Source organism: Pyxicephalus adspersus, chromosome 5 (genome assembly GCF_032062135.1).
Source record: "Pyxicephalus adspersus chromosome 5, UCB_Pads_2.0, whole genome shotgun sequence".
Taxonomy (NCBI): Eukaryota; Metazoa; Chordata; class Amphibia; order Anura; family Pyxicephalidae; genus Pyxicephalus; species Pyxicephalus adspersus.
This window is the reverse complement of record NC_092862.1, coordinates 39,580,340-39,601,003: the sequence shown is the minus strand read 5'-3', so window position 1 is coordinate 39,601,003 and position 20,664 is coordinate 39,580,340. Positions and strand designations below refer to the sequence as shown.

The following is a 20,664-nucleotide window of genomic DNA, read 5'->3' as shown; positions in this document are numbered from 1 at the left end:
CAGTGGACCTACTTGTATCTAGAAAGTTCACAATCTAACAGGTGGGGGCAAAGAGTAAAGCAGCTAAAATATATATGTATGTATGTATTTCACCTGTGTATTTAACTGTTTGCCTAAAGTTCCGCTTTAAATATAACTATTTAGAAAATGGAAACAATCTATGGAACAAGCTTCAATCCCATTCTAAATCTCTTTTTATAACGCATTTCATTGCTTCTGTTTTGTACTTCCTTGCTGTGAGGAAAAATTAGTAAATCTCCTTCAGTGAAAAGGATTAATCAAGGAAATTTTCCAACAGATTCAGGTACATAATTAGTGCTTGATGGGCTGCTTCTCATTTAGTAAAAGATTTACAACAAATTATGTGTTTGCAACCCCTTTTTAACAATCCTGTTTGACACTGGTCTCTAATAGACTTGCTGATCAACTGTTTTTACTCTTAACACATACACACCTGTTCCTGAATACAGAAAATATGAATGTAAAACCAGGTCACTTTGAACATTGATATAGATTTTAACTGTTTTCTTAAAAATTATTCAGCATGTAGAATATACCTAAATACTCCAAAAATAGGAAATAGATATGAACTGCACAACCATAAGAGAACCATAAAAGAAGTAATATGCATGATAGAAGATAAAACTAAGGTTTCAATAAAAGGGGGTATTGTAATATATAAGCAAATACGAGTGGAATATAAAATGATCGGCTTTTCATGGCAACTTAAATATTTACCACAAAAAACATGGAGTTTTAGCATTCTATGCTAGACAGAGCTCAACTTAGCTAACAATCAGCATGTGGGTATAGGTAAAGAATAAGTCACATATTGGATGTAGAATACACTTTTCAAAACATTAGTTTTGTTTTGTCTTGTATTGTTTCTTTTGCCCAACGTGTTTCCCCGTATGGCTTCCTCAGGGGAGGGTAGAGCCTTATTTGAAAAGTCTGAATAATGAGTGTTTGCTTAGAGATCCTAACAAGTTCAGATAATTGAGTAGAAGAGCATGGAAGTATACAAATATTTGGCTCAGGAGAGGGAAGTACAGCCTTAATCAAAAAGATCCTGGTTGATAGGTTATAATATTGATAATATTAATCTGGATCTAGAATAGTATCCCCAATTTTTAGACAAAGGGGATAAATAGATAAATAAACATAAATAAAGTTCAAATATTGTACTTACAAAAAGCAGAAATGCTGGAAATGTGGAGAATTGCAGAGTCTCTATTGGAACTGTAGAGTAGAAGGCACTAGCTATGGAGCCACCTTATAACATGTGTTGTATAGGCGTTCTTGGAGATTTACTGCGCATGCACAGTAAAGTCAAGGAAGGGGGAGAAATGGGAAAGATGTGAATGGAGGAGGTTCAGATTAGTACCTGTTTGTAATATATAAAAAAATACTGATAATGAGCAACTTACTTGAACAATGAGAATCTGAATAAAATATATAGGAAAATACTGTTAATCATATTAATTCTTTTTCATAAATTCTTAAAACCATTTCATTTTCACATGTGAATCTAAGGGATTCCTTTTTTTTATATCTTGATGTAAATTTTACTTCACATTTACAATTAATCTGTCTACAGAAGAGAGTTAGAGAACCAGATACACAATGATGGTTCATGGTTGCGGTCCAGGCAAATAGGTGAATGAAACGTAAACTTGAGCACAGTTCTATAATGCCTAAGGGTTTGCGTTTCACAAAAAAACTAGGTTTGGTGACACTTTTTACAGTTTAGGAGTAAAGTGGCATCCTCTCTCCAACTATGATCTTTTGGCTGGGAACTTGAAGCAAAAGCAAACTAATGAGGGCATCCATCTGCTCCTTCTCATCCCCATTAGCATGTTCCCTGTCCACACCAACCCTGTATGGCCCTAGTCCTGCTTTTCTTTCTCTAATTCTGAATGTTGTTATATTGTCCGCTGTAAGATGATAATATCATGTTCAGTTCATGCCCATACACTAACTTATTAATAAATACATTTAATATTGTAATATTGGATGTGGAAATTAACATTGTGTGTCTATTAAATCAGCCTATATGTAATTCTTTTTTTAAAAAACAGCAATTTTCACTTTTTTAAAAAATTTCCTCTGCAGAACTGACAAAAAATAATTAAAATATTCAAAATTCATATATTTATTACTAAGAATGCTTAGATAGCTGTGTGAAATGGTTTGTTGTATACAAAGCGTAGAAATTATGTGTTCATTTTTCTTCTACAAAATTGTGACAACATATGAAAATTGCTATAATTGCAAGGGGACTTTCCATGATTTCATCCGGGCTTTCCAAGTAGGTTAAAAATCAGCTTTTTGCATAGTTAGATCAAGGGCTGCTAATTAAATCCTAAAATATTTTAGAAAGACTTCCAACAACTCTATTTGCATCGTAACTGATAAATAACAAAATGCTATCAATTTTGTGGAAAAAATACAATTTTTGGGATACTAAACAGTTATACATTTCTGAAATAGTTAAGTAGAACCTTTTGGCAGTTTTCTCTTGCTTTGCTAACTAAGCAGGTTTGATGCAGGAAATAAACATTCTACATCCCCTGTTCTTACCTAATTAAGTTGTGCTGTCAATAAGCATGAAGTAGCACAGGGTGGAAGCACAAGCACAACAGTTTTCTGGGTGCCAACACTAGAATGATAATCACATTGTAAAGTAACGAGAAAAGTAAGGAAGAGTGATAACGGATTGTATTTAGTGGCTCTTAACTTTGTATAGATTTTAGGCTCAGACACATTGATTTGCCCATTTCAATTTATGAATTCATTCACTTATCACATTTTAGAGTGTAAAAAGGGATTTAAAAGTTACTCTATTGCTGTTCTAGTTACTCATTCCTATTTTACTATCCTACCACAGTTCATTTTCACATATACTTTGGTAAAAAAAATGATATAGTTCCCTAGGGAATCGATGACCCCTATAGCTTTCATTGTTCCATTTCTATCTGAGTTCAGTTTGCTGTGCAAGGTAAGAATACAAAGCACACATCCATTTCTCAAGTGTGCATAGGTCCCAAGAGAGAGAACACTAAATGTGCCAAATTATGCCTGTAACTATAAAAGGTAATATAATATTTCCATTCATGCATTATAAACTGACATGTATCTGATTTATAACTTTAAATAAACATACTTTTTGTAAAAAAAAATATTAATAAATATGATGCCTATTTTATTAATCATTATTTAGAGAAGCAGCCTGTTTGGTTCTACAATCTGGATATTTAAAGTAGAAATAACAGTTGTCCATTTAATACATCAATAGGCTTACACTGCCCAGAGCATAGTAATACATAATTCATTTTCTAATGTGTGGTACAGCCATAAATAGCAGTCATAAATAGCAGTGTACCATGAAAATGAAAATATATAACTCACAGGAAGGTTTATTAGGACATAGCAGCAAGTCATACAAATAAAGATAATAAAGGGAGGAGTACGTTATTATTTCCTGTTAAACGTGAATGCTCTGTTAACTGATTTTCTATATTTAGTATTAAACCATAATGCAAACATTCTTTATTGTAATCATTTATGAGGAGCAAAGTGTCTGACCTCCTATTATCTAAGGGTGTTTTGACTTTATAATAAAAGTTGACTATCCAGAGGTAGTAGCATAGAGGGCTGGTAAGCACATCGCAATCACAGAAACCACTGCAACCACTGTTATATTTAATAAACCACATCATTTTGAAATATCCATTGTTCAAGTACTAATAGTAGGCGCTACTTGATAGGTTTTTATTGGGAATAAATGTGAAAAAAAATTAGAAAAAATGAAGAAAAAGAAAATAATTGCTTGTAATTCCATAGCAACATTTGCGTAATTTGCACACCCTCGTATATTTACTGCAGAATGCATTAAACAAAATCTGCATTAAACAAAATTTGTGACTTTTTCAAATAAAAGTATTATTTTTATAATGGGGGAAGTGTTAAAAAAAGAGAGTCAAAGGGTATATATAGTATTAGAAGCAATCAGATCAAACTGCATTCAGAAAATATATGGTTTGACAAACTGTGAAAAAAAAGCAAAAAATGGTGTAGGACAAATATGTAAAATGTTTGGCACTTTCAGCTCAGTGTTTTCTGCCTATGTTGTATTAACTGGATTTATTTCTGCAATATTAATCTATAAGAGTGTCAGTTGGGGCAATTTTGTTTTTTAATAATTCATTAGATAGCAAAGGAAAAGGAAGTAGGAAGCAAAGAGACTGGAAACATTCTAATACCAGTACTATTACATTTCTGACAAATATTTCAGTGAGGCATAGTTAAACGGACAGTACGTGAGAGTAATTAATATCTATATAACAAATGACACCCTACTTTATTTGGCAATCCATGGCATTCTATTTGGCATTCTTGAAGATTTTGTTATTAGGCAAATTTGCTGGTACCCTTATAATAGTGTTGGTCGTATATCTCACTATTTGATTCAACAGCTATTTGATCGAATAGGGGAATATTGTTCGAATGATCGAATGCCGAATTTGAACACCATTAAAGTCAATAGTGAGAAAAACGGGGTATTTTCCGGGACTGTAAGGAATTGCAAGAGCAATCAGGGGAGCAGAGCTAACAGCTCTGCTCTCCTGATTGCTCTTGCAGCCCTTTACTAGTTGTATGTGTTCTTGGATAGAGTTTCTCTATCCAAGAACACAGGAGTCCTGTTCTTAGTCCTGGCTTAGGAAAGCTTTACTCAGCCAATCAGAGAGCACTAGAGGTTTTGCATCGCACACTGTTCTCAATGAATGTGACCGCGGCCGCATTCATTAAAAGATCCCTGGCACTAGAGGTTAATTAACCTCTAATGCCGCAGATCACACACTGTTCTCAATTAATTCAACCATGGCCCCATTCATTGAAAAGATCCCCGGGGCACTAGTGGCTAAATGGGGACAAGTCTCCCCATTCAAAACCTCTAGTTCTCTTTGATTGGCTGGGGAAAGGAAAATCCTGATGATGCTTGAGCCAATCACAGAGCAAACTTGTCTCCATTTAACCTCTAGTGCCCGGGGATCCCACACTGACCGGAGGATTCCCACGGCTGCACAATGATCATCCTGTCATTGTGGGATAACCTGTAAAAAAATAGTTTATTACACATAGTTAGTTACACACATCACACACATTCAATAAATTACTTTAATATTTTTATTTATTTTTTTTAACACATGTTTTTACACACGAATTTGTGCTGTCGAATCCCGTGTTTTTCGGGTCGGGTCTATCTGAATTCGAACAGCCATATTTAAATATAAGGACATACCGAATTCGAACACCAACACTACCTTACAATTCATAAAAAACTGATATGCCTTATGAAAAGTGATAAACACCATATACATACCTTTGATATATCACTGAGTAACTGAAAAAGTATTGCTTATTCTACTGAGATTTTCTAAAATCATAGGTAGTTATAGGGCTATTTTAAACTAGCTTTAGTCAGAATCACGTCTTCATCATGCAATCAATCATGCAGTTTTTTTAAATGTAGAAAAGTAGTCGCTGTTTGTTACCATTGTGAGTGTTATCTAAGGGCATAAGAAAGAAATTTATGTGCAAAGACAATAAAACCATCTCCAAGCAACTTGATGTTTTTTTGGCAATAGTTTCAAATTTTAATAGGAAGTTTAAAGTCCATTGGACTGCAGTCCACCTTATTGGATATTTGGAAAATCCACCCCCAGAATAAATAGAAGGATATAGACAAAAAGTCAAAGACAACTTCCAAAGCTATAAACTGGTTTTCAAGGCTAAGGTCCATCAATGTCTGATTGCACTATCTTTCACTTTTTAACTGAAGGCAGTCTCTGAAGACTCCACTGTTGAGAAAAACATAAAAAAGCCAGAATCATTTTTTTTTTAATTGATATTGACAAGCCATCAACAAAATAATCCAAAATAGATAGCTAAAACACCCAAAAATGGCAAAATACAAAACACTGAACTACACTGGAGTGATTTTTTTAAGTCCTGATTCAAATCCTTTGAAACATCTAATAAAAGCAACAGATACCTGCAGCCTGGAGAATGCACCCTTCAAACCTGACACAGTTGGAATATTAAGCCAAAATACCTATTGCAGAAGTCTCATTTAGTGTTACAGGAATCACTTGTTTTCAGTGATTGTCTGTAAAGGTGCAGGAAAATATTACGTTAAGGGATCCATCATTTTTTTTATTGCATTTTCCTTTATGTGATTTGAAATATTATATATACAAAAGCAAAGTCTGATTTGTGGTACATACAGAATAAACAATAATAGGTGCCAATTACTTTTGTTAGTTTCAAGTTTTTTAATTGCTGAAAAAGCATCAACAAATTTGTCCACGTTTGTATCTGAAATAATGAACCTGTAAAAGTACAGCAGAGTACGTAGTTGCATAGTCGTAGATTGATGTAAAGGCAAAAATACTTTAACAATCAGTAACAATAATAAATACAAAACTTTAATTTGAAAATTATTGTTCCCCCTTTACTAATCCTGACTGACTATTTAAAAGCAGATTCTTCACATTTGTACATATTTTTCTTCTCTTGTAAATATTCCATAAGTATTCAGACCACAGACTGACTAATAGATTAGGCTTTATTTTATTTATGTATACTACCAACCTGAATATTAAATTACATCAAGGGCATTTGGACCTGCATGCCTGTGGATAAATGAAAATCAAATAAATTACTTTCTAGTAAATATCACAATCATAACTGAAAGTTTTAATTCGGTAAAAATATACCAAATCATGTATCATGACAATCAAATGTCATGTACAATCTGGTGGAATGATCTCTACGGTAAATGGAGGTACACCAAATGCCGCACATATACATTTCTACTAAAAGCTAAATATTAGCTTATAAATAAAAGATTTTTTTCTTTTTACAATTAGGTATAACCTAGCTCTCCTTTTTAGCTTTTATGTGACTCTTAGCTGTGGCAAATATATCTTTAGAGAGCTACAGAATCCTCTCTAAATAGGTATCACAGCTTATGTTTTGTATTTAGCTATTTATAACCTGACATATGCAAATGAACCAGAGATTTGCAAGTCCATGGAAAATTCAGTGTATTAGTAATAGTACAAAGAACTTTGCAGATCAAAAGCAAAGAATGAAAATACATCTGATGTGGGTATCATGGCTATAATTCTATTCTTTGTAAGTTTGCTGTCACTTTATAATGCCTGGTTTCATTCATTTTGTTTTTTCATTCTCATTAAATCAGATTAATAAATTAAATCACATGAGAATCACTCCTTATAAATTATGAATAATGATTATTGCAAATATGCGAAACACAACAATGGACCTAAACATTTCTGTGCCTCCGTTGATTCTTATGCTCAAAATATAGAAAACGCTGTACTGTCACAGTAGTGCCAAAAAAATTAAGCATAGGGTAAAGGAACATTTTCCCATTTCACCTATGGCCTCCCAACAGCTGAGTTTTTCTGATTTACTATATCCGTGTTTGCCTCATGTGGAGGTGACTATGTTGATGAAAGAAAAGGTATGGTTTCCTTATGACAGAACTGTACTCTGATGGTGATGGTGTAAGATTCATATAATAACAATAAACTCTTTCCAATATTTCCCATCTCTAAATAGGGATACAACTCATTCTTGGATCTCAGGGCCCTGGATCTCCTATTTCCACATTAGTTCTGCTCAGTGTCTGCTGTCTGTTTGGGTAACACAAGTTTTGGCTTTACAACTTACCAATAATCTCAACTCACCATGCCCAATGCCAGGTGGTATTATTTGACTCTGGACCCCTATTCCTGCCTTACAATAGCTCTCTACTCAGCTTTTTTTACCTCCCTTCCCCATATTTCACTGATCAACATTCATTTTTTTTAAATGTTATTAAAATGCACAGCATGTTGTGAAAATGTACAGCATTTTTGCCATTCATGGCAGACTAATCCACCAAAGGGACTCCTGTAGTGTACGTCCGATGCTTTCATTTTCACGTGCCCTTTCTGGAGCCTTCCGTCACTTTCATTGGTCAGGTTGGGGTGATGTAACTCCACTTATACACATGGGAGTTACTCCATTCTGCCACATAACCCTGCCAGGTAATACACCAAGCTGTGCTTGTGCAGCTCAGTGCATTCATTTGGCAAAATCAGGTGACAGACAGAGTGGAACGGCTTTGAATCTCTGCCTGTCAGCTCTTTCCACCAAGCAGAGCTTACTTCTGATTTAATTCCCCTTTCCTTGTCACTCGGATGTGAACTGAGAATGATTCCAATAAGGATAAAAAAAATATCTTAGTAGAGAAGGGACAGGAACCACTAACCAGGCTGTAATGTTGCCTCTGTCCTCATTGTAGGACAGAGGCAAGGTCACCATAACAGGAATAAGGGAGACATCTACCAATTAGCAAGGCCCTGACATATATCTAACTGTTAACAACACTGTTATTCGGCCCTCCCCTCAGGCACGTTGTCTTGGTGTCACCTTTGACTCGGCCCTCTCATTCACCCCTGTAAGCTCTTCGGGGCAGGGTCCTCTCCTCCTGTATCACTGTCTGTATTAGTCTGTCATTTGCAATCCCTATTTAATGTACAGCACTGCATAATATGTTGGCGCTATATAAATCCTGTTTAATAATAATAATAATAATAATAATAAGGCCGGATTTGTACTTTTTTTCTCCCCTAGGCCTTGAGCTTGTCCCTTTCAACCCTTTCCCTGGCAGCATAAAAGATACAAACTAAAGCAATAATACAGTGCTGGCCTTTATTGCTACCTGATCACTATTTCTGAACCAAGAAGCAGAAACTATACAATGCTCCCTGTCATTTATAGGTAGCCACTAATCTTCTTTGAACCCCATTAACTCTGCAATGGTTATTTCCAGAGAAATTAGATTCAGGTGAGAGATAGCCAAGGGGACTTGTCTTCAGGTCCCTAGATCCCCCCATTTCTGGGAAACTGGGTTCACAGAAGGTAAGTGACCAGCTATTGGGGTTTAGGAAGGGAAGCTAAGAATTATGTGTAACAGGGTAATGCATATTGCTGAGCAGAGTTTTTATTTTCTAATGATGTAACAATAGTGAAATTTTAGGGGGTGTTACCCACAAGTGTCCCCCTTTTTCACCTACATTTTCGGTTTTCTGCACCACTCAATTCCAGAGAAATTGGGGTCTATTTAATAGAAGCAGATAGTGTATGTGTACAGTGTGTAACAAAGCAGTGTGTTGTGATTATGAGATTTATGAGACATCTGGCCTTGCTTATAAAGTTAAACTGGTTAAAAATCTTCCCCATTGTATTCAAAACAAAAAAAAAGAAAAAATAGCGTTCAGTCTGCAAAGGAACCTCTAGGTTTTTCTGCTGGTTATTTAGAATTTGTGTCCTGGGGCAGATTCCCAATTCCAGGCCCCACATTTTTCTAAGGCTCAGAAGCCTATTTAGCACAGCCTGTGCTAGACTAGCCATGTGTTAGATTAGCTGTGGGTCAGTCTTTGCAATACAAAAAAATTCTTTATGCTAACCAGAATCTTTTGTTTAATGGACTATTTTCTGTTACTGAAAACCAACCCCTGCTAGGGAAGATTGCTGTTCTCCTTGTTTTTGACCAATAAACATGGGCAGGAGCCCTAATGTGAACTCGCTGCATGGAGTTACCTCTGTGCCAAACTACTGTTCCCCTGTTCAACTATTTTTTTTTATTATTCATATTTTTAACAATCAGATAAAGTCTTTATATGCAATCCTTCATGCTACCATGTAGGAAGTAATGCATTCATAAAGCCCTATATGACCTTTATTTTATTTTTTTTGTAGAATATTTTGTCCCAATCCCCCAGCAGTGCCTGGGCAGTCTGTCCGCCTTCTAATCTCCAATGTAAGCACTGAAATTGTAAAGGAAGAGGAGTGAGCAAAGTACTAGCTGGCTGCAACCCTTAAAGGATAAAATACAAAGACAACTCCCTGACATCAGGGCCGGATTTCTCAATAGGCTACCTAGTTTGTCCCCACATAACCACTAGAGGCAGCATTGCGCCTGTCAAAATGGAAGATGGCCTATTAACCTGAGCACAGCACAGCATCTCATGTCGCATCCATGCCCAGGCTGCAGTTAACATATTGGTCACTAGGTGTCACCACAGCACATACTAGGGTGCAGTCAGTAGCCCAGGTGGCTTCCTCAGACTGTGCAGAGATAGTGCTGTGGTCAATGGAAAGAGAATTGGGGGGGTGACTGCACAGGGGCAGCATGCCATCTACTCTGTCCCGCCTTGGCACATATTAGTCCTGCGGATGGCGCCCCTGTGTCCACAGCCTCAAGACATCCCCAGCACTCCTACAGATGATGTTCCCTGATATCATCCAGGCTGTCCTGCAGGTTATTGATCATCTGGTATCTTTCTCTTTTTGTTCATTTGTCAGGCAGCTACTAGCATTAAGCAGTGTGCAGGGTTTTAGAATATGCAATATACTACAGCAATACATGTAATAAGTTCATATGATAGGCGGTGTGACATGATGGGTACTCTGATGGCAACTGATAGAACTACATGCAGGCACCAAAGAACGTCAGTGACTTATAGCTGAGTTCACCCAGTTGTAGTAATTTATATAAAACAATAAAGGATTCTGCACTATTTTTTGGTAATATACATCATTTTAAATGGCTGCAATGCTTTTCTGCAAGTTGCACAGTGCAATTCTACTTTTTTTGCACAATGGTGACTGCCAGGAATTTCTGTTCATATCCAAAAGTCAATGGCTTGTGTCTAACCTGGTACTTGATGGGCCTGTGTGTGGCTTCTGATGTGCTTGCCTGCAAATGTTCCTTTTTAATTGATTTTAGATTTGAAACTGACAGAAGTCGAAATTTTGCTTTGGGTGAACTGTAGCCAAGCTCCTGTTTGCCTAAACCTGTAAAAGTCAGGATGGATTCTGAGCTCTCAAAACCAAAATTGTTTTTTCCTTTCTCTCTTTGGTTGTTTCTGTATTGTTTTCTAGGCCATATCATTTAGATTTCAGCTCCAGTGATTATTTTATTACAAATAAAATCTCATCTTGTAGGGCCTTTAAACAAGAACCATAATTACACAGTGCGTTGTTTTTCCCATAATCATCAACTGCTAGTAATCAGACTGTTCTTTTTGTTTTTTAGATTTATGAGTACCTTAATAACTATTAAATGTACTATTGCTTTATCAGCAGGCACAGAACAAAGCATTTTATAGATATGCAATTACATGGCGACAAAAACATTTTGTCCTCATGCTCACTAATAAATAGAATTTTCTCTGTTTAATTAAATGTAGAATTAGAATATTTGACATAAAATATTAAATTAAATTCACACATTCCAACCCGGCATTTATTTTACATATAATTTGGCAGAGCACTTCATTAGAACAATGTGGAATGCTAAAGTACCTGCAGTATAAAACATGTTCAAAATGTTATCCTTTGGGTGATAAGAGTAGATTTACAAAATCAATATAGGCATTCACTCACATTCTGCCAATAATTTAAATTCCCTCCGAAGGGAAATACTTAATAAAATGAATTTAGGTTTTGTGTGCTGTGGATATGCAGCCATTCTCTCCAGCTCATACTTGTGGAGAGATCAGGTGTAATGTATTCTCATTTCATGCATTTCACGTTTTCTTTATTTTTTTGCCACCTGGTAGGTAAGGTAGATTATCAGGTGCTGCATCCACCTACTTGGTGGTAAGCCAACCAGGAAGAGCTAAACCAGATTATTGGGATCAACATTTCTGTAGGCCAACACTCACTTGTGCTATAACCTCTCAGCACCTGCATGTAGCAAGCCAAGCAGAAAGTGCCATTTCCCTCATTGCTATGTTTTTAGTTACAGGTGGACAGGGTAGAACTTTCACCTCAATTTAATGATCAGGTGGACATAGAAACAAAAAGCTTCTTCTAGTGTAGTTAATTTTACTAAAATATATAATGCAATAAAAGAAAAACACAAAACAATAAAGCAAAAATAAAATGCAAAACCTTAACAGCACGTTTCACACTTGTTAAATATAAATTACTTCTTCAGAGGCACCTGTTGACTACAGTAACACTTCCTAAATCCCTAAAGACATTAAACCTTTAAACATCCTAATATATATATGTATATATATATATATATATATATATATATATATATATATATATATATTACTATTCTTTATTATTTTATTGTTATATCTACAAGGTCCTACAAGCCTTTTTGGGTGGGTAGCTTTCAAGTGTTTAAATATTGAAGAGCTGACGGGGATCTGAGGGGCTGATGGTGAGCTGAGGGGCCTATGTAGCCTGTTCAGGCTGAAGGCCTTTAAGATACTAACTCAGAGGAACTCTTAAAGTGAAACTAAACTAAAAACAAAAAACTTACACTTACCTTTAGACCCGAAGGCCCCTTAATGGCACTGGTCCTTCCCACGATCCGGTCCTGTACCGTCCTAAAATTCCTCTTCGTCCCTGTGCAGAGGAATCAGCAGGTGCCACCATCTTCAATCTTCACTTCCATCTTCTTCTTCGGTCTTCCTTCTTCGTCACCCGATCTCCCACTGAGCACTCAGGTGACGTAGCCACTGTAAAGAAATAAAAAGGGTGCTGATCTGAATGCGCATGTGTAAGATTGCTATCTCTTTCCCCTAGGAGGAAAAACGCCCCAGAAAAAGCAGCCAGAGCCTCCCTGTATGTGAGACGTAGGTATCCCACAAGCTCTATACTCCCATTAAGTCTTGATCGCTGCAGTGTTGCATTTCTACTTTACATAGAAAGGTTGTCTACCCTTCTATGTTCATTAAAAATGTTGAGTTTAGGTACGCTTTAATTTTGGGACAAGCATCTTAGGGCATTTTTTTCATGATATGAAATTGGGTGACTGCAAGCTAGTACGAGTTTCTGTATTTATTTCATCAGGAAGAACCCAGTTACATATTGCTGCTCCTACAATGTTAAGCACTAAATGTACAACTACCCACTTTTTCCTCTCTGGGTTTTCTTCTACTTTATGTCAACCAGTAACCTAATACTTCAATACAAATAACCCTTCCCCTTCAATACAGATATACATTCAAAAACTATTCTATTAGTCTACCCATCCACTCCACTGCATCTGCACGTTAGCCTACAAATTTGACAAAAACAATATTGTTTTAAAATTTTATACTTTTATACTGCTAATCATGACCCTTCCCCAGTTCTCTAGAGCTCTGGTGGTTGGCTTCTTAGACAACCAGAACTGAATTTTAGAAGGTAAGAAACTTGGATGTGTCCTCCATGTTTGAAAGCATCAGATTTTCAATTTGGTTTAATTTTGAAAGCATTTACCAAGAAATGATGAGGAGTGCTTGCTATGCCCCAGGTAGAAGGGATTGATATTTTATTTAATATAAGGTAACAGATTTGCTTTAAGAAAGTTATTCATAAAATATTGTTTACTAAGAAAAAGACAGAGAATCATAAAAGCATTTTTCATCTTAAGGAGTTTTCAATTTCTTGCTAAAATTCCCAGTTTAAGTCCAGTATTTTCAATAAATGACATCCAATATACGTGTAAGTGTTTTTCTTGTAATATATTGTTATGGTCTTTCCATTTCCTGCAGATTTCAGCCCTACTTTAAAGATAAAATTAAATCTGAGACTTACTTTGCCCATAAAATAGAGAGATGTCAAATAATGCCAATATGTTTCAATGTTAAATATGAACATTTTAAAACTCTTTGCCATTCTTGCCTAAATTCCATTTTCATACAACCTTAATCAACTATCTTGAATTTATTTGGTTGGCTTTACACTTTAAGACAAATGCAGGCTGTTGTTTGCAAATCATACAGCTTTGTTAATAGCTAGTTATATATCCTTGTGAAATCAGAGCAAGTAGACATAGAATTACAACCCACATATAGTTGTTGGGAGTAGAATTAGGACATTCCTATATGCAATCCCCCACAATTTTGTCAACTTAAAGTGTTTTTATAGGCGAAACCTAAAAAATTACAGACAGCTCAAATGTTTTACAAATACAGTGCCATGACAACACAACATTGTCCATGATTCTCATATATGTCTGCTTTTCAGTTGCAATAATTGCTCTGTATTAGTAACGCTTAGTAAGAATTTTATATGTTAACACTTAAGCAGGATTTTTAAAAATTAGGTGAAATAGAAGACCCATACTAAGGTCTTGAAAACACACTATACAAATAACAAATATGTTAATTATATTAAAACCATAATATAATACTATATCCCAGCCCCAGTAAAAACACTTAAAACATTAACGGTAAAAACACTTAAAAACAATATAAATCAATCAAAATCCATTTGTCCATTTATATGCACTCACATAACTACAACAAATGTACCCACAATAGGATGAACAGAATCCCAGCACAAATGTAATCCAAATTGCATTCCCAATTATACAATTCTAAATAAAATATAAAAATCAATTATTCGTTTATTTAGAATGATACAAACTTGTACAAAATTACATGGATGTGGTTGACTGTGTAGACATACATGGATAGCTAATAACCAATAGTAAATCAAATAACAAAAAAAAAGCGACACATTTCCATCTGAAAAACTAAATTAAATAGCAATAGAGTAAAACATACAGAAAGTTGTCCAGTGTCTGGTAGGCACTAAAATCTAAGAATGTATACCAAGGAATTATATCAAAGTGACCAGAACACTAATGTTTATTTATACAGGGATGCAGGAACGAATCAATTCTCTTATGAACATTTATTTTTTTACTGACTTTACAGATTGTGCTTTTCATGGCAGCTTTTAACCCCAACTGCCCTCTCTTCACAAGATATCCAGATCTGGTCAAAAGAGATGGTAATATAAAACAAACTGATGCCTTTTTATTCTGAGAGTCTCCTGGGGGGTTTATTATAAAAGCAGTGAATCTGACATTCCCTGAAATATTTCCTGATGCAGAATTAATTACTGCTATTGATACACATGGACCTAGAAGATGGAACATTTCGCTCAATACAATCTCAATACTTCAATCAACAAAAGTTAATTGTAATTTGTAATTTGCAACATTCCTTTAAATGTGACACTTTTACTTAGTTGCAAACACCACTTATAAAAACCTTTTGTATTGTATTTAAAATAAAAACTCAATATATACTTACTAATTTTTTTTCAAATACCTTTATTCATGTCCCCAAAGATGAAACGTGTCAATCATGACAAATCATGTAAATTTATCATGGCGTACATTGATCCCTGCATCACTCATTCAGTGAATGAATGAGTGATTTATGAGTAATCAATGACTTATTCATTCACTAAATGAGTCATTGAAACATTCAGCAAATATAAAAATCTGTCATTGTAGCGGGGAGAGTTAGCATGTTCGGTTTGATGATTGGTGCTCATCATTACTGATGTAAATGTAAAAAAGGTATTTAATTGCTTGCTTGTTTAAAAAAAAAATACCTTTTTACTGTCTATGTTATTATTTCTAGGACTAATATTTAGCTATTACTAATATATCACTAATTGTGAATTCATTTCCCAGGGTGAGGAGAAAGATACAGTGACTTCAGAAAGTATTCAGACCCCAAAAGTCAAACCAAGCCATGAGGTCAAATGAACTTACTGCAGAGCTTAGAGACAGGGTTTTCTGTCTGCACCTGAAGGTTCCCAAGAGCACAGTAACCTCCAAATGACCCCCACTTGCAGATCCCACAACCATTTGTGTCACGCCTAGGGAGACAGAGCAAAAAGTGGTGTGAGCCCTGAGAAGTAGTCTAAGTGGCAACCAGGTCTTCTCCAGAGCCATTAGGGGTAAAGATGTTGCGCTGCTGGTCACAAGCCCGGGGTCAAATACCATAGATCTAGGAAATAGAGGCCGGTGACATGGGGACACCGCAGACACTGGGAACACAGGAGGCACTTGAAGCGACAGAAGGCACAGGTGACACAGGGATAACTACAGACACAAAGGAACAGCACAAGGGAACTCGGCAGTAGTGGAGACACGTTGCACAAACGCTGAGTGCTGTGTCTGAGCTAGGTAAATATCCAGTGGTGATTAAGAGGCTTTTTCCTGATTGGCTGGCGGGAAGGGTAAAACTGAGAAAACTTTGGAGAGCAGGTTCACTAGGGTCACAACTGCCAGCATGTGCAGGAGAGAGAGGCCTGCGCTTCAGTGAGGAAGAGGTAAATGTGAAATATTGGGGGAAGGGATGTAGGAATGAGGCCCAGTAGCTGTTTTGAGGATCCTGTAAGGATGGGAGGTGGGGCCATGTGCTTGCCACATCTCCTTTTTCTGGCTAATCAGGCTCCCTTGGGCCTGATATTGACAGAAGTGAGACACATGCTTGAAAACACCAGTGTTTTTCTGGCAAGCTCTGTGCCTTAAAAAGTGCCATTTATTAAACAAAATGTACAACTGTAAGACATTCCAGGAAAGTTAATTCAATTATTTGAGTGTAGATCAAAGCCAGCAAGTGTCTGAATATATATAAAACATACCGTAATGCTGATTCTGTTGCTTCAATACTTTATCATCTATCTTTATTAAATATAAAAGTTAAAAGCACGCTGATAACTGATAGCATAGTTCAGGTGACAGGTTCTTTGTAAGCTGACATCAGGGGTCTATTAGACCCCTAATATCACCTGGTAATATCATGCGTACCCAGATCAGAGCAGTTGGGGTTTGACAGCTCTAAATCTGGTTGTGCTTAGAGTGCAGTGCTCAACCCGAGAATTTTTTTGAGCTGGGTGGGAAGAAATTGTAGGCGGGTGGCAGCCCCTGTATTGTGAGCCAACTCTTCAGTAGCCACATAAAAACAGCCGGGTGGTTACTGAAAAGTGCCGGGTGGTGCGCCCAGCTAAAAGGAGCTGGGGAGAACACTGGATTGGATTGCTTCCAAGTTCAATTCTCACTGGGGAGATCAGACAATGGATATTCCCTAATCTCCAACTGCTGTCTATCCTAAAACTTGCTATATTGGTTTGCTGGCACCAAGAATGGGAAAAGTAAGAGCAAGGCACGTGGATAGGGGAAAGGGGAAGTCCTATTGAGAAACACAGAGCTGGATGGGGTGGGGTAAATGGGCCAATATTGTAGATACTGAAATAAGGTGTGAAATGCATGCCAGAAACCTTAGCCTTGGGGAGTGTGCTGGCATGCTGGCAATACCAGCTATCAACTTAAAAAATGTACCTCTCGTGCTGGCTGAACAGACACACAGAGAAGAAATCACCTACTTGATTTCTTCTTCAAGCAGTAGATCTGGAAGCATTCCACACAAATTGAAAAAGAAAAGAGCCCACACCCCTATGCACATACAATAAAAAAACAAGTACAACACACATTTATGTAAATGACAGTTGTGTAATATATATATAAATTGTGTTTTGCCCAAAACACCAGAGAAAAATGAATATTTCAATTTAGTCATGGGTAACTCTAAACTGATGAGCTGTAAAATGCTGCCTGTAGATAACATTGGATATAATAATTTGCCATTTCTTAGTGGGCACACACATTATACAGGTTTGTTCTCTAAATGAATAAATATTATATAATAATATTTTGGTTGCAATAAAATAATTTTGTGTATTTGTATTGTAAAGGTTTTACAACCAGAGGAACAAATATTGTGCATAAAAAAACATTCATTCTACAGGATTGTTGCCTTTAAAATATATAATGTTTTGGGCCAAAATGTAGTTTGCAATATGTGTACAAAAATGGAAAATCTTGTAAAGGACAAGTTAATCCTTCATAAAACACACCACTGTTGATATGTGCAATGATTTTATATCCATTGTTGTTTCTAACGTGTGCTATATTCCAGGCATGTGTCTGGTGATAAATGTCATATTTGCCGGTGTTCTCCTTTTAGATCGTAAGCGATTCCTCAAGCCCTCAAATGGCCGGAGTCCTAGCTGGCCATGTGTGCAGCTCCATGGCAACGGCACATCTAAATAGAGGCTAAGAGGTCACCGTCCTCGGTGTAAAGGAGCATAGGGGAGTTCAGTTCCATGTTGAGGAACAAGCCTTAGGGCAGCACGACAAAATACTTGTGTGTTGTTGCGCACTACTGAGCAGATTTGTTGCCCGCTACTGTTAAGGTACATTAAGGTGACTTTTAAAATAATTGCCACTGTAAGTCCCCATAGTTCACACGTTACTGCAATACAAAAATGTACAGAACCCTAAAGAAAACATTTCCAAAAGCCCTAACATGTACCTTAGGCCCATTAGAGGTTTGCTTGTTTATAACATGAACTGAGTTTTTTGAAAGCTTACAGGTTTCTTATGCCTGCAAAAGGTTGCCAGGGATAAGAAAAAAAGTTACAGGACAAATATTCACTTTTTAAGGTGTTTTAAAAGGTTTAATATTGAAAAGTAAATTATTTTTATCTTTAAACAAGTCCATGAACAAGTCCTAACACAATGAGGGCTATTTCAGCATTCTGCCCCTGGCTTAGCAGCTATCCCAATCTCTCCCGTTCAACTGAATTGGAGAGGTTGGGAATCAATTTTTAAAGCAGCTTTAGGAAAACACTGCTTGCTTTCCACAAGCTCATGGTTGTTTCTAAAAAGATTTGTGCCATAGCTGCATGCACATGTGGATGCCTTTGTTACAGTTTGCCTCTAATGCAGTTTGCTGTGTGCCCAGGAACTGAAAAATTAAAGCGTACCTAAACTCAGAATTTTCACTTTACATAAAAGGGTAGACAACCCTTTAATGTTAGGTATATTTTTTTTTTTTAGGTGCAACACTCTATTTAAAAAAAAAAGGGTGCAGCACTGCCCCCTGATGGCGATTGAGAATGAATGGGAGTGCAAAGCAAGCCATAGGCATCCTGAAAGGCACTTGAATGCTCCTTCTGCGCATGCCCGAGCATCTCGGGCATTCACAGAAGGAGCCTTTTCGCGCAAATAGAAAAATTTGCTAATCTCACACATGCGCGTGATCTGGAACGGATTAGGTACTTATACCAAGGTATCACTGATTTGGACATATTTCGGTGAATTATGTCTAAGAATTATAGGCCTACAATATAAAATACATTTCCATGCAAAAAATGTAATTTAATACAGAAAAAAAAATAAACAAAAGCAGTTGGGTTAACTGGCCTCCCCCCAAAATTGACCTTATACTGTGTTAATGACATATGGCTATGGTAAGGAAATGAGATTGTGACTATGAACTTTGTAAAGTGTGAGTAAGATGTTGGCACTATATAAATACTGTGTAATAATAATAATAATAAAATAAAAAGCAAACATGACCTAACTAGCCAAAAACTATAAATACATAATAAAATGTTTTGCTATACTTAAAAAGGAAAAGCAAATACAGAGATATGTTTAGGTCTACCTTTCTATACACAGATGTAAATGGACTCATCACTATTACCTGTAACACACCTGCACTGTTCTTATAGAAAAGTTTAGGAACAGCATTAAAGGACACCCTAGCTATGATTATTGCAGCTCAGACTGTACTGAATAAATAGAAAGAGCCAATACCCCAGAACAGGACTGTAAAATCCTTGCATGATGGCAGTGCTAGCTGTGCGCTATCAAGCTTGTGATGCAGAATTTATGGCAGTGTGCTGTAGCAGTCCATGTCACGTTTTGTGAACTGTCACTAGAGGCGTGCCTGCCTAGAGATGGAGAGCTCAGGCAGAGAGCAGAATTGCAGCTGTGGAGATCTGAGCTGCTGCTCTTCCCAAATGCTGTGCACAATGAAATGGCAATAGAAGTGCTGCAGTTCCTTTCTCCCAGTCCTAGCTGGGGCTTTCTCTCAGCCTTGTCCAAATAGCAACTTCCAAAAAGCATTCATCTAAAGGAGAGAGTCATAGCCTGCCTAGGGAATGGATGTCCTGGGCAGAGGAAGCATTGAGAAGAGCACACAATATTCAGGATGAGTCTGAGCACGTTTTGGAATTAGATTACCCCTGCTATAGGAGTGGATGCTTTCACCTGTCTTCAAGGATTGCTCCATTATCACTGCATGCAACTGGCTGGTGAGTTCAAGTGATTATAGTCTTTTTCAGCTGTGTTGCTAGCTCTTCATTATATGTGTGTTCTTTCTTCACTGCATGCAAGCAGACAAGATTCCTGTTAATCCTTCTAAATATAGCAGAGTTTTACACTTTTGTCTTTTAGTATGCTATCCATGTTCACATGCTAGAAGTGCTGCATACTACCCCCAAAAAATACTTCCAGTTTTCTTCTTACAGAAGACCTGCAAGACTTCTGAGCTGCCTTGTGCTCAGCAAATTTGCATCTGATATATTTAGCATAAATCTGCATGTATTTGCATAACCTGAAATGCATTAGTCAGTTTTGCATAGATCCAATCCTGAACATGCCCTAGAAATAAAGTTTTAGTGTTAAGAATGGAATTGGTTCTTGTATCTATCCTTGTATCCATGTGAGCACAGTGACAGTAATTTTGCATACAGTACATGTAGTGGGTGTTTGTCCTTCCACAATCATCCAAAAATACTCTGTACATGAATGCATCGTCCTTGATAAATATTCCATTGGAAACATTAAGCTAAAGCAAGTAAAGCAGTTATCAAGATTTATGGTGCACCAGTGACATTATACTAAGAGCTTGATCAATT

General features: G+C 36.6%; 1 protein-coding gene across 5 annotated transcripts in view; it reads left to right on the top strand.

Moving 5' to 3' along the window:
• Positions 1-19,712: 19,712 nt before the first annotated feature.
• Positions 19,713-20,664, top strand: part of SNTG1 (syntrophin gamma 1) — a 279,759-nt gene continuing 278,807 nt past the window's right edge. For all 5 annotated transcript variants that reach the window (XM_072411228.1, XM_072411230.1, XM_072411226.1 and 2 more), the window contains exon 1: positions 19,713-20,058. The gene's annotated coding sequence lies outside the window, so the exon portion shown is untranslated. The remainder of the gene's footprint in view (positions 20,059-20,664) is intronic.